An 11,825-nucleotide genomic window follows, 5' to 3' on the forward strand; every position below is an offset into this window, starting at 1 on the left:
TCTTAACAATGTAGTTTTACCATTTCGAGCAATACAAACCAGCCAATAACAATGTAGTTTTACCATTTCGAGCAATACAAAGCAGCCAATAGCAACCAGCCAATAACAACGTAGTTTTACTATCTCCTGCAATACAAACCAGCCAATACCAATGCAGTTTTATCATTTCTTTCAAGAATAACCAGCCAATAACAACGTAGTTTTACCATTTTTTGCAATGCAAACCAGCCAATGACAATGTAGTTTTACCATTTCTGGATATACCAACCAGCCAATAAAAACGTAGTTTTACCATTTCTGGCAATACAAACCAGCCAATAACAATGTAGTTTTACCATTTTTTGCAATATAAAACCAGCCAATAACAATGAAGTTTTACCATTTCGTGTAATACAAACCAGCCAATAGCAATGTAGTTTTATAATTTCTTGCAATGCCAACCAGTCAATAACAACGTAGTTTTTGCCATCTCTTGCAATACAAACCAGCCAATAGCAACTAGCCAATAACATTTCGAGCAATACAAATTAGTATAACAATGTAGTATTACCATTTCAAGCAATACAAACCAGTCAATAACCATGTAATTTTACCATTTCAAGCAACACAAACCAGCCAATAACAATGTGGTTTTACCGTTTCTTGCAATACAAACTAGTCAATAACAATGTAGTTTTACTTTTTCGTGGAATACAAACCAGCCAATAACAATGTAGTTTTACAATTTCTTACAATACAAGCCAACCAATACCAATGTATAGTTTTACCTTTTTTTGTAGTTTAACCATTTCTTGCAATACCAATCAGCCAATAACAATGTAGTTTTAACATTTCGAGCAATACAAACTAGCCAACAACAATGTGATTTTACCATTTCGTGCAATACAAACCAGCCAATCACAATGTAGTTTTACCATTTCGAGCAATACAAACCAGCCAATAACAATGTAGTTTTACCATTTTGTGCAATACAAACCAGCCAATTGCAATATACTTTTATCATTTCTTGCATTACAAACCAGCCAATAACAATATAGCTTTAACATTTCGAGCAATACAAACCAGCCAATAACAACGTAGTTTTACCATTTTTTGCAATGTAGTTTTATCATTTCTTGCTATGCCAACCAGTCAATAACAATGTAGTTTTACCATTTCGTGCAATACAAACCAGTCAATAACAATGTAGTTTTACCATTGCGGGCAATACAAACCAGCCAATAACAATGTAATTTTACCATTTCGAGCAATACAAATTAGCCAAAACAATGTAGTTTTACCATTTCTGGCAATACCAACCAGCCAATAAAAATGTAGTTTTACCATTTCTAGTAATACAAACCAGGCAATAACAATGTAGATTTAACATTTCGAGCAATGCAAACCAGCCAACAACAATGTGATTTTACCATTTCCTGCAATACAAACCAACCAATACCAATGCAGTTTTATCATTTCTTGCAAGAACAAACAGCCAATAACAACGTTGTTTTACCATTTCTTGCAATGCAAACCAGCCAATTACAATGTAGTTTTACCATTTCCTGCAATACAAACTAGCCAATACCAATGCAGTTTTATCATTTCTTGCAAGAACAACCAGCCAATAACAACGTCGTTTTACCATTTCTTGCAATGCAAACCAGCCAATTACAATGTAGTTTTACCATTTCTGGCAATACCAACCAGCCAATTACAATATAGGTTTATCATTTCTTGCATTACAAACCAGCCAATTACAATATAGTGTTAACATTTCGAGCAATACAAACCAGCCAATAACAACGTAGTTTTACCATTTTTTGCGATACAAACCAGCCAATAACAACGTAGTTTTTGCCATCTCTTGCAATGCAAACCAGCCAATAACAATGTAATTTTACCATTTCGAGCAATACAAACCAGTCAATAACCATGTAATTTTACCATTTCGAGCAATACAAACCAGCCAAGAACAATGTGGTTTTACCATTTCGAGCAATACAAACCAGCCAATAGCAACCAGCCAATAACAACGTAGTTTTATCATTTCTTGCAACACCAACCAGCCAATCGTAACAATGTAGTTTTACCGTTTCGTGCAATACAAACACCCCAATAACAATATAGTTTTACCATATCATGCAATACAAACTAGCCAACAACACTCCAATTTTACCCTTTCGTACAATACATACCAGCCAATAACAATGTAGTTTTACTATTCCAACCAGCTGCATATTTCATGTACGTTTTACATAACTTTTTTTTAAATCCAGCTCCTTAGAAAATCCACCCAACTTGGAAAAATTTACAATTATTTCATGTACTTAATAATTTAATGAAATGGATTCAAAACTTCTGTCCCTGGACTTCTGTTCCCTACGCAGTAATACACTGCCAGTTATCATTGTGTTGTTTAAGATACTATAATGTTAACTTACCGGTAATCTAAATTGAAATAACAATTAATGGTTCAAAAGCCATCTATTGAACCTATGAATTGCAAGATATGTTAAATAGAGGGCGCCAGACCGTTTTTTCCTAAGCCAGTGTGTACGTACTGTTTGTTATATGATTGCTCTAAATGTTGGCAAATGTACATGATGAAACAGGTGGGCATCTACCATGCAATGGAGTTGTTGACCCCTTTAGCTTTAATATATATTTGAAGAAATCACAGTTTTGAAATCTCGCTGAAAAATGAAACAAACAAGCTCAATTTCTATTCTTTATGAGAACTATTACGGGTTCCATATTTTATCGATGGAAGTTTATGGTAGTATGTCCGTTGGTCCTTGAAAAAGTGGTATCGGAATGGTTTCCTCAAGTGACTTTGTTGTTGGCTAGTTTGTGTTACACGAAATGGCAAAACTGCATTGTTACTGACTGGTTGATATGGTAAGAAATGGTAACACTACGTTGTTATTGACTTATCTGTACTGCAAGAAATGGTAAAACTGCATTGTTATTGGCTGGTTTGTATTGCACGAAATGGTAAAATTACATTGTTGTTGGCTTGGTTGTATTGCCAAAAATGGCAACACTACATTGTTATTGGCTGGTTTGTATTGCAAGATATTGTAAAACTACATTGACATTGTTATTCGTATTGTACACTATGGTATTAGCTGCTTTGTAATGCCAGAAATGGTAAAACTACATTGTTATTGGCTGGTTTGTATTGCAAGAAATGGTAAAACTACATTGTTATTGGCTGGTTTGTATTGCAAGAAATGGTAAAACTACATTGTTATTGGCTGGTTTGTATTGCAAGAAATGGTAAAACTACATTGTTATTGACTGGTTTGTATTGCACGATATTGTAAAACTACATTGTTATTTGGAACAGATTCATCAGGATCGTTTATAGTTCATTCAATTGAGAAATATTCTTTTCAGATCAAATAAAATGATACTCGCGCAGACATCCTATCAGAAATCTTGTTCACTCTGTTACTGGTGTTTCAAGATGTTTGCACGAAAGGGTAAAACTACATTTTGTGATAAATTGAATCAAGTCAACCAGAAAAACTTACTTTGGGTTAAATGTTATCACCGACGTTGCGGCCAAAACCTTTGACCTTCAGGTGGGCGGATGATTTAGGATCATCCGAGGTCAATCGATGAGGAAGTTGCTTGATGACCCGATCCCAACCATATGTGACTGACAGATTCACTCTAACACCCCCACTCCTGTTGAGGGACGGTTATTCGGCGCGCACCCACACTCCCCGTTCACGCCAATGGGATCCACGGTCAACGATAACAACGTCGTCAATGTCAAAACTGTGACCGCTGCCCTCAAAATGTTGCTACTTGAACGGGCGCGTCTCTGCAGGGGCGGCTAGTTTCGCCAATGTAAAAAATAATACATAATACTGAACGCAAATTATTGAATGAGAAAATCTGGTCCAATTGGCGCAGTAAACATAACAAATCTGCTCCGAATATCAACGATAGATGGGTTAAGAACCTCTCAGACCGTCCGCTATCGCCTAACGAATAGAGTTTATTGGAAAAAGGCTTAAATTTCGCCGTTACTTCCAAGCGTGTACAAGTGATTAAGACCCCACGAGTGTTATAAAACGTAAGATCGCGGCCAAGTTAAACCTATTCTTGAAGAAGTACAAGGTTATTGATGCAAAACTGAAACATCAGTTGTACCCCACGTCAGAAACAATACCCACTTTCTATGGACTACCGAAGGTTCATAAAGACAGTGTACCCCTACGTCTTATTGTTAGTGGCATTATAATCGGTCACTTATAATATTGCCAAGTACCGTGCTAAGATCTTAGGCCATATGATTGGCAAATCAATGGTATCGTTATGTCGACGATACCTGGATTATAGTCAAAACATCTGAACTGGAAAACTTTTTGCGCATATTAACCAAGTTGATGACAACATTAAATTCACCCAAGAAGGCCTGACGGACAATAAACTTCCCTTTTCGGATTGCTTTTTTACTGTCAACCAAGATCGCACTCTCTCAGTATCGGAAACCAACACATACTGATCAATATTTGCAGTTCAGCTCTAATCACCCATTGGTCCAGAAATTTGGTGTGATGAACGCTCTTTACCACACGGCTGATACCATCAACAAAAAGGACTCTGATTAGATCTCTGAGCACCAAAGACTGTGCAATTGATCAATCCCTTAATCGTGGTGACAAAGACGCTAAACAAGCTAGCAAGGACACCATTTCTTTCGGTACTGGTACCAAGACTTATGTCACCATTCCCTATCATAGGGATGTTTCAGAGAAACTAAAGAGGATTTACAGCGATCACGGTGAAATGGTAAAAAATACATTGTTATTGGCTGGTTTATATTGCAAGAAATGGTAAAAATATATTGTTATTAGCTGGCTTGTTTCGCAAGAAGTGATAGAACTACAATGTTATTGTGGGTGTTTGATTTGCACGCAATGGTAAAACTCTGCTATTATTGGCTGGTTTGTTTTTGCACGAAATGGTAAAACTACATTGCTATTGGTTCGTTTATATTGCCAGAAATGGTAAAACTACATTGTAATTGGCTTGTTTGTATTGCATGGCTGGTTTGTATTGCACGATATGATAAAACTACATTGTTATTGGCTGGTTTATATTTGCCAGAAATGGTAAAACTACATTGTAATTGGTATGTTTGCAGTGGCGTAGCGAGGGTAGGGGACAGTGGGGCACGTGCCTTGGGCGCCACATTTAGGGGAAAATGATGGTGGATTAACAAAAACCAATTCTGCGCCTCCTCCAAGTGGTGAAAGTAAAACATTTCGCGCGCAATTTTTTTTTTTTTTCAAGAATAGGGTGGGCTGGGGCGCTATCATGCATCTTTGCCCCGGGCGCCACAACCCGTAGCTACGCCACTGTATGTCTGTATTACATTCAATGGTAAAACTACATTATTATTATCCGTTTTATATTGCAAGGAATGGTAAAATTATATTGTTATCAGCTGGTTTGTATTGCAAGAAATGGTAAAACTACATTGGTATTGGCTGGTTTGTATTGTAAGAAATGATAAAACTACATTGTTATTGGCTGGTTTGTTTTGCACGGAACGGTAAAATTACGTTGTTATTGGCTGGTGTGTATTGCAGTAAATTATAAAACTACATTGTTATTGGCTGGTTGGTATTGTTATTATTTCTTTCTTTCTATCTTTCTTCCTTTAATTCTACATTGTTAAATAATATTGCATGAACAATGGTATTTGCAAACACTGTCAAACCTTGATGATTGCACGTTGGTAGTGCACAAAATAGTAAAACTATTGTTATTGGCTGGTTGGTATGGCACGAAATAATAAAACTATATTGTTACTGGTTGGTTGTATTCCAAGAAATGGTAAAAGTACATTAGTAATGGCTGGTTTTTATTACGGGAGATGGCATAACTACTTGTACATTGGTATTGACTGTTGGGTATTGCAAAAAATGGTAAAACCACATTGGTATTGGCTGGTTTGTTTTGCAGGAATTTTTAAAACTAATGTTATTGGTTGTTTTGTATTGCACGACATGGTAAAACTACATTTTTATTGGGTGGTTTATATTGCTACACTCATAGAAATGATTTGTTCGCCTTGTTGGCGCAATTCAAAAGGAGTAAGTTTTCAAAAATAGTGTAAAAGTTGCCAAAACAAAATTCATTTTAGTTATCCGAACTTAAAAAATGCTGAAAAAGCTAAAAAAGTTCCGTCAACTAATCAACTTTGTTGGCATTACTTAAAAAGTCGATGTAAGTCGTTGAGTCAACTTTTAAGTAATGCCAACTTCTGAATTCAAGTTCAGGGAACTTAGAAAATAAACAAGGTTCAAAGAACCAATTAGTTGAGTTATTGTAACTCAACATGTAAGTTGATGTAACTCGTTCATATTAAGTTACTGGTACTTATTGTTTTGAGTTATTCCAATTTGGTACTTTGTTACTTAATTCACGTAATTGGATCATTTTCTGCACAATTAGCAGTATTCAAATATTTATTTTTGTAATCAGTGCAAAATTTTGTATACTATAGCACACCTCTAGAAAATTATGCTAACCTAGTTTCATTTTCTGAGTTGTAACAACTCAATAAAGTAAGTGCAAATGAGTGCGACCAACATAATGATATCGAGTCAGCGTTACACAAAATTGTACGCGTTGGCATTACTCGGAAAGTTGACGCAACGACTTACATCAACTTACTGAGAAATGCCAACGAACAATTTCTATGAGTGTATAGAAATGGTAAAACTTAGGGGTGTATTTTTGCACAAAATTGTAAAACTACATTATTGCAAACACTAGCAAACCTTAATTATTGTACGTTGGTAGTGTACTGGCTGGTTTGTATCGCAAGAAATGGCAAACTTGAACTGCATTGTTATTGGCTGGTTTGTATTGCAAGAAGTGATAAAACTACATTGTTATTGGCTGGTTTGTATCGCAAGAAGTGATAAAACTACATTGTTATTGGCTGGTTTGTATCGCAAGAAATGGTAAAATTGTATTATTATTGGCTGCTTTGTATTGCAACAAATGGTAAAATTGTATTATTATTGGCTGGTTTGTATTGCAAGAAACTACATTAGTAATGGCTGGTTTGCATTACGGGAGATGGTAAAACTGCATTGGTATCAACTGTTTGGTATTGCAGAAAAATGGTAAAACCACATTAGTATTGGCTGGTTGTTATTGTAAGAAATGGTAGAATTACATTGTTATTGGCTGGTTTATATTGCAAGAAATGCTAAAATTATATTGTTATTAGCTGGCTTGTTTCACAAGAAGTGGTAGAATTACAATGTTATTGGGGTGTTTGGTTTGTATTGCACGCAATGGTAAAACTATGCTATTATTGGCTGGTTTGTATTGCACGAAATGGTAAAACTACATTGCTATTGGTTGGTTTATATTGCCAGAAATGGTAAAACTACATTGTAATTGGCTTGTTTGTATTGCATGAAATGGTAAAATTACGATGTTATTGGCTTGTTTATATTGCACGATATGATAAAACTACATTGGTATTGGCTGGTGTATATTTGCCAGAAATGGTAAGTTTTGTCATTGTCATTGGTATGTTTGCAGTGGCGTAGCAAGGGCAGGGGGCGGTGGGGCACGTGCCTTGGGCGTCACATTTAGGGGGAATGGTGGTGGATTAACAAAAACCAATTCTGCGCCCTATCCAAGCGGTGAAAGTAAAACATTTCGCGCGCAATTGTTTCAAGAATGGGGTGGGGCGCTATGCATGCATCTTTGCCCCAGGCGCCACAACCCCTAGCTACACCCTCTGTATGTTTGTATTACATCAAATGGTAAAACTACATTATTATTATCCGTTTTATATTTCAAGAAATGGTAAAATTATATTATTATCAGCTGCTTTGTATTGCACGAAATGGTAAAACTACATTGTTATTGGCTGGTTTGTATTGCAAGAAATGATAAAACTACATTGTTATTGGCTGGTTTGTTTTGCACGGAACGGTAAAACTGCGTTGTTATTGGCTGGTTTGTATTGCAGTAAATTATAAAACTACGTTGTTATTGGCTGGTTGATATTCTTATTATTTATTTCTTTTTATCTTTCTTCCTTCATTCTACATTGTTAAATAATATTGCATGAAATGGCAAAAGTACATTAGTAATGGCTGTTTTTTATTACGGGAGATGGCATAACTGCTCGTACATTGGTATTCACTGTTGGGTATTGCAAAAAATGGTTTGGTATTGGCTGGTTTGTTTTGCAGGAACAACTACATTGTTATTGGCTGGTTTGTATCGCAAGAAGTGATAACACTACATTGTTATTGGCTGGTTTGTATTGCAAGAAGTGATAAAACTACATTGTTATTGGCTGGTTTGTATCGCAAGAAGTGATAAAACTACATTGTTATTTGCTGGTTTGTATCGCAAGAAGTGATAAAACTACATTGTTATTGGCTGGTTTGTATCGCAAGAAGTGATAAAACTACACTGGTTTGTATCGCAAGAAATGATAAAAGTACATTGTTATTGGCTGGCTTGTATCGCAAGAAGTGATAAAACTACATTGTTATTGGCTGGCTTGTATCGCAAGAAGTGATAAAACTACATTGTTATTGGCTGGTTTGTATCGCAAGAAGTGATAAAACTACATTGTTATTTGCTGGTTTGTATCGCAAGAAGTGATAAAACTACATTGTTATTGGCTGGTTTGTATCGCAAGAAGTGATAAAACTACACTGTTTGTATCGCAAGAAATGATAAAAGTACATTGTTATTGGCTGGCTTGTATCGCAAGAAGTGATAAAACTACATTGTTATTGGCTGGTTTGTATCGCAAGAAGTGATAACACTACATTGTTATTGGCTGGTTTGTATCGCAAGAAGTGATAAAACTGCATTGTTATTGGCTGGTTTGTATCGCAAGAAATGGTAAAACTGCATTGTTATTGGTTGGTTTGTATCGGAAGAAGTGGTACAACTGCATTGTTATTGGCTGGTTTGTATCGCAAGAAATGAAAAAGCTGCATTGTTATTGGCTGGTTTGTATCGCAAGAAGTGGTAGGCCTACAACTGCATTGTTACTGGCTGGTTTGTATCGGAAGAAGTGGTACAACTGCATTGTTATTGGCTGGTTTGTATCGGAAGAAGTGGTACAACTGCATTGTTATTGGCTGGTTTGTATCGCAAGAAATGGTAAAACTGCATTGTTATTGGCTGGTTTGCATCGCAAGAAATGAGGAAACTGCATTGTTATCGGCCTGTTTGTATTGCACCAAATGGTGAAGCTGTCAAAATGAATTCTTAGTCTGACATTTGTAAAATTGGGATAAAACCTAGACTTTCTGATTATTTGTGATTTGGGTCAACTAACAGAAATCGGGGACCTCAACTGGCCGTCTCAATTTTATAATAATAATAATAATAATAATAATAATAATAATAATAATAATAATAATAATAATAATAATAATAATAATAATAATAATAATAATAATAATAATAATAATAATAATAATAATAATAATAATAATAATAATAATAATAATAATAATAATAATAATAATTAACAATATTTCTATAGCGCAATTAGCATCGCCCCAACACAAAAGAATCATCGTGCCCATGAGCGATTTTATACAGTGGAAATCAAAACCATTTTAAATTCATCATCTAAGACAATAAATCATGTCTGTATCTGCATCGTGGTAATTTTAAAAATGTCGGAATCTATTCGCATAACGCTGACGTATGAACATGTAATCTGGATAGCGTCAGATAAATGTAATGTCACTGGACAATATATCATCTTACTCGGATAGTATGTAGAAAATAATACAGAATGTAATGATTCCATCGCTTTAATAAAGATGTTGCCAGCAGTATGCAGCTATAGCCTACATGCACACGGAAGGTGGTAATATTTTCCGGTGCCAGGAAATTCGACAAAATAGCGGAACCCACGCTTTATGTAACAACGTGTCCCACAAAAAATGGTGCAACCAAATTGGCTCCTACTTTGTTTATCCCATCCTATGAGGTTGTCGTTTCTGAGATTTAAAAAACCGTCAAAAATCTTTTTCTGCCACTTTAATACTACGGCATTGTAAAATCATTGCTTTAGTGATTACTTTGCTAATGTTGAGGGTCATGAGAATCAAGTTAAAGAGGTGAAAGATAGAATGCAATATCTCATTTAATAATCGACATGTATTTTTAATTAATTTTCTTCTGATATCTCATATAATTCCTAATATCAAAAACTAAATCAATTCCCCGATTATGTTGAGGGACAAATCCAAGCTTAGACTAAAAATTCTTAATCTAGGCCTAATAAATTAAAATTGAACTAACTTAAATTAGTTGGGCATTTAATAAATCTTATAGATTAAAATTAAATCCATAAGATTAACTTTTTAAATCTTAGCTTAGATTAATATTGGATTAAACTAGCTACTTATCCAAGACTAATCCAAAGTGTGATTAAAAATTTAATGAATTTGAAGTTCAATCTATCAGATTAAAAATGGTATAATCTAATTCAGATTAGGTCCATTTTAATCTAATATATTACTTTCAATCTAAGATTGGATTTGTCCCTTATCGCAATCGAATATTTTAATTTTTTTAATCTTAGGAATTTAGAGATATAACAATATACTCAATTTCTACTACTTTCAGTTAATATTTTTGGCAAGTCCCGTGTAAGGTTTAGCAAATTTAGTTCCAAATTGTGGTCCCCTCTTAAGAAAAGCTTTGTTCTAAAACGGAATTAAAACAGCATGTTAAATATGATTGGAATGTCATTGTTTTAAACATCAATTCATAAAGGTGTTTTGTACACCCCAAAGTAGTTGTTCAATCTTACATCACTTTTATTCATTAAAAAGGAAAACAAAAATATACAAGTCTAGATCAGTGCCCCATGTTGATGGTGGCACGCAAGACATATGTATAAACACACACAAATACAAGACATGTTAATAAAACATTGTATAAAAAGGCTACTATCTTGAAAATTCTATGGAAACTTTTAAAAGCTTTGTCCCATTGAACATAATGCATCGAAAGTGCCACAAAATGGACTTTGGATTATTTCATATAAAAGTGATATATTTCATCAACATTGTGCAGCTGAATATATAACAGTTGAATTAAATCTAAACTTCTTGGAGCAAGTACTTTTTGGTTGAACCATTTTTGGGACATGCTGTATAGTACGCCACAGTACATTATTAAAATAATCAGCTGAAAATGAATCATACTCGTCCAGTGATGAGCTGTGTGTTTGAGCTTGTTTGCAAGCCCTTCATAACGTCAAACCAGTGAGAAGCGTTTGGTAAACAAATTTAAAGGAATTCGGGTTTCAAATCAAATGATCCAAATATATGTAAGGTACTGAAAATTCATATACACAATGTACTACTTCCAAGTTTTAATCATGGCTATTATTTAATGAAAAGACAATTAAGCGGGTATGTTGGTTATAATGACATGAATAATTAGGCGGGTATAACAATTAAAAGACAAAATTAAGCGGGTATGTTGGTTATAATAACATTAATAAGTCGGGTTTTTTCCAGCATGATACATTAGGCAGGTTTACTAGTGTAAATTGTAAATTACTAGTCAATGCTATCAAAAGCAAAAAATAATGTATGTATCGCTTGAATTCGATAAAGCATAATCTCGTGACTGCAATATTGATTATATATCACGAGAAAGGCCACTAATATCAAGACGTCGACGGCGAGTACGGTGATACATAAGTGCGTTGGGAAATTCCATGCAAACTGGCAGTCTGCCCAGAATTATAAAAGCACCATTCGGGGTTTTTAAATTTCAATTTCGATTTTGCTCTT

This window comes from Amphiura filiformis, chromosome 5, assembly GCF_039555335.1.
Source record: "Amphiura filiformis chromosome 5, Afil_fr2py, whole genome shotgun sequence".
Classification (NCBI taxonomy): Eukaryota; Metazoa; Echinodermata; class Ophiuroidea; order Amphilepidida; family Amphiuridae; genus Amphiura; species Amphiura filiformis.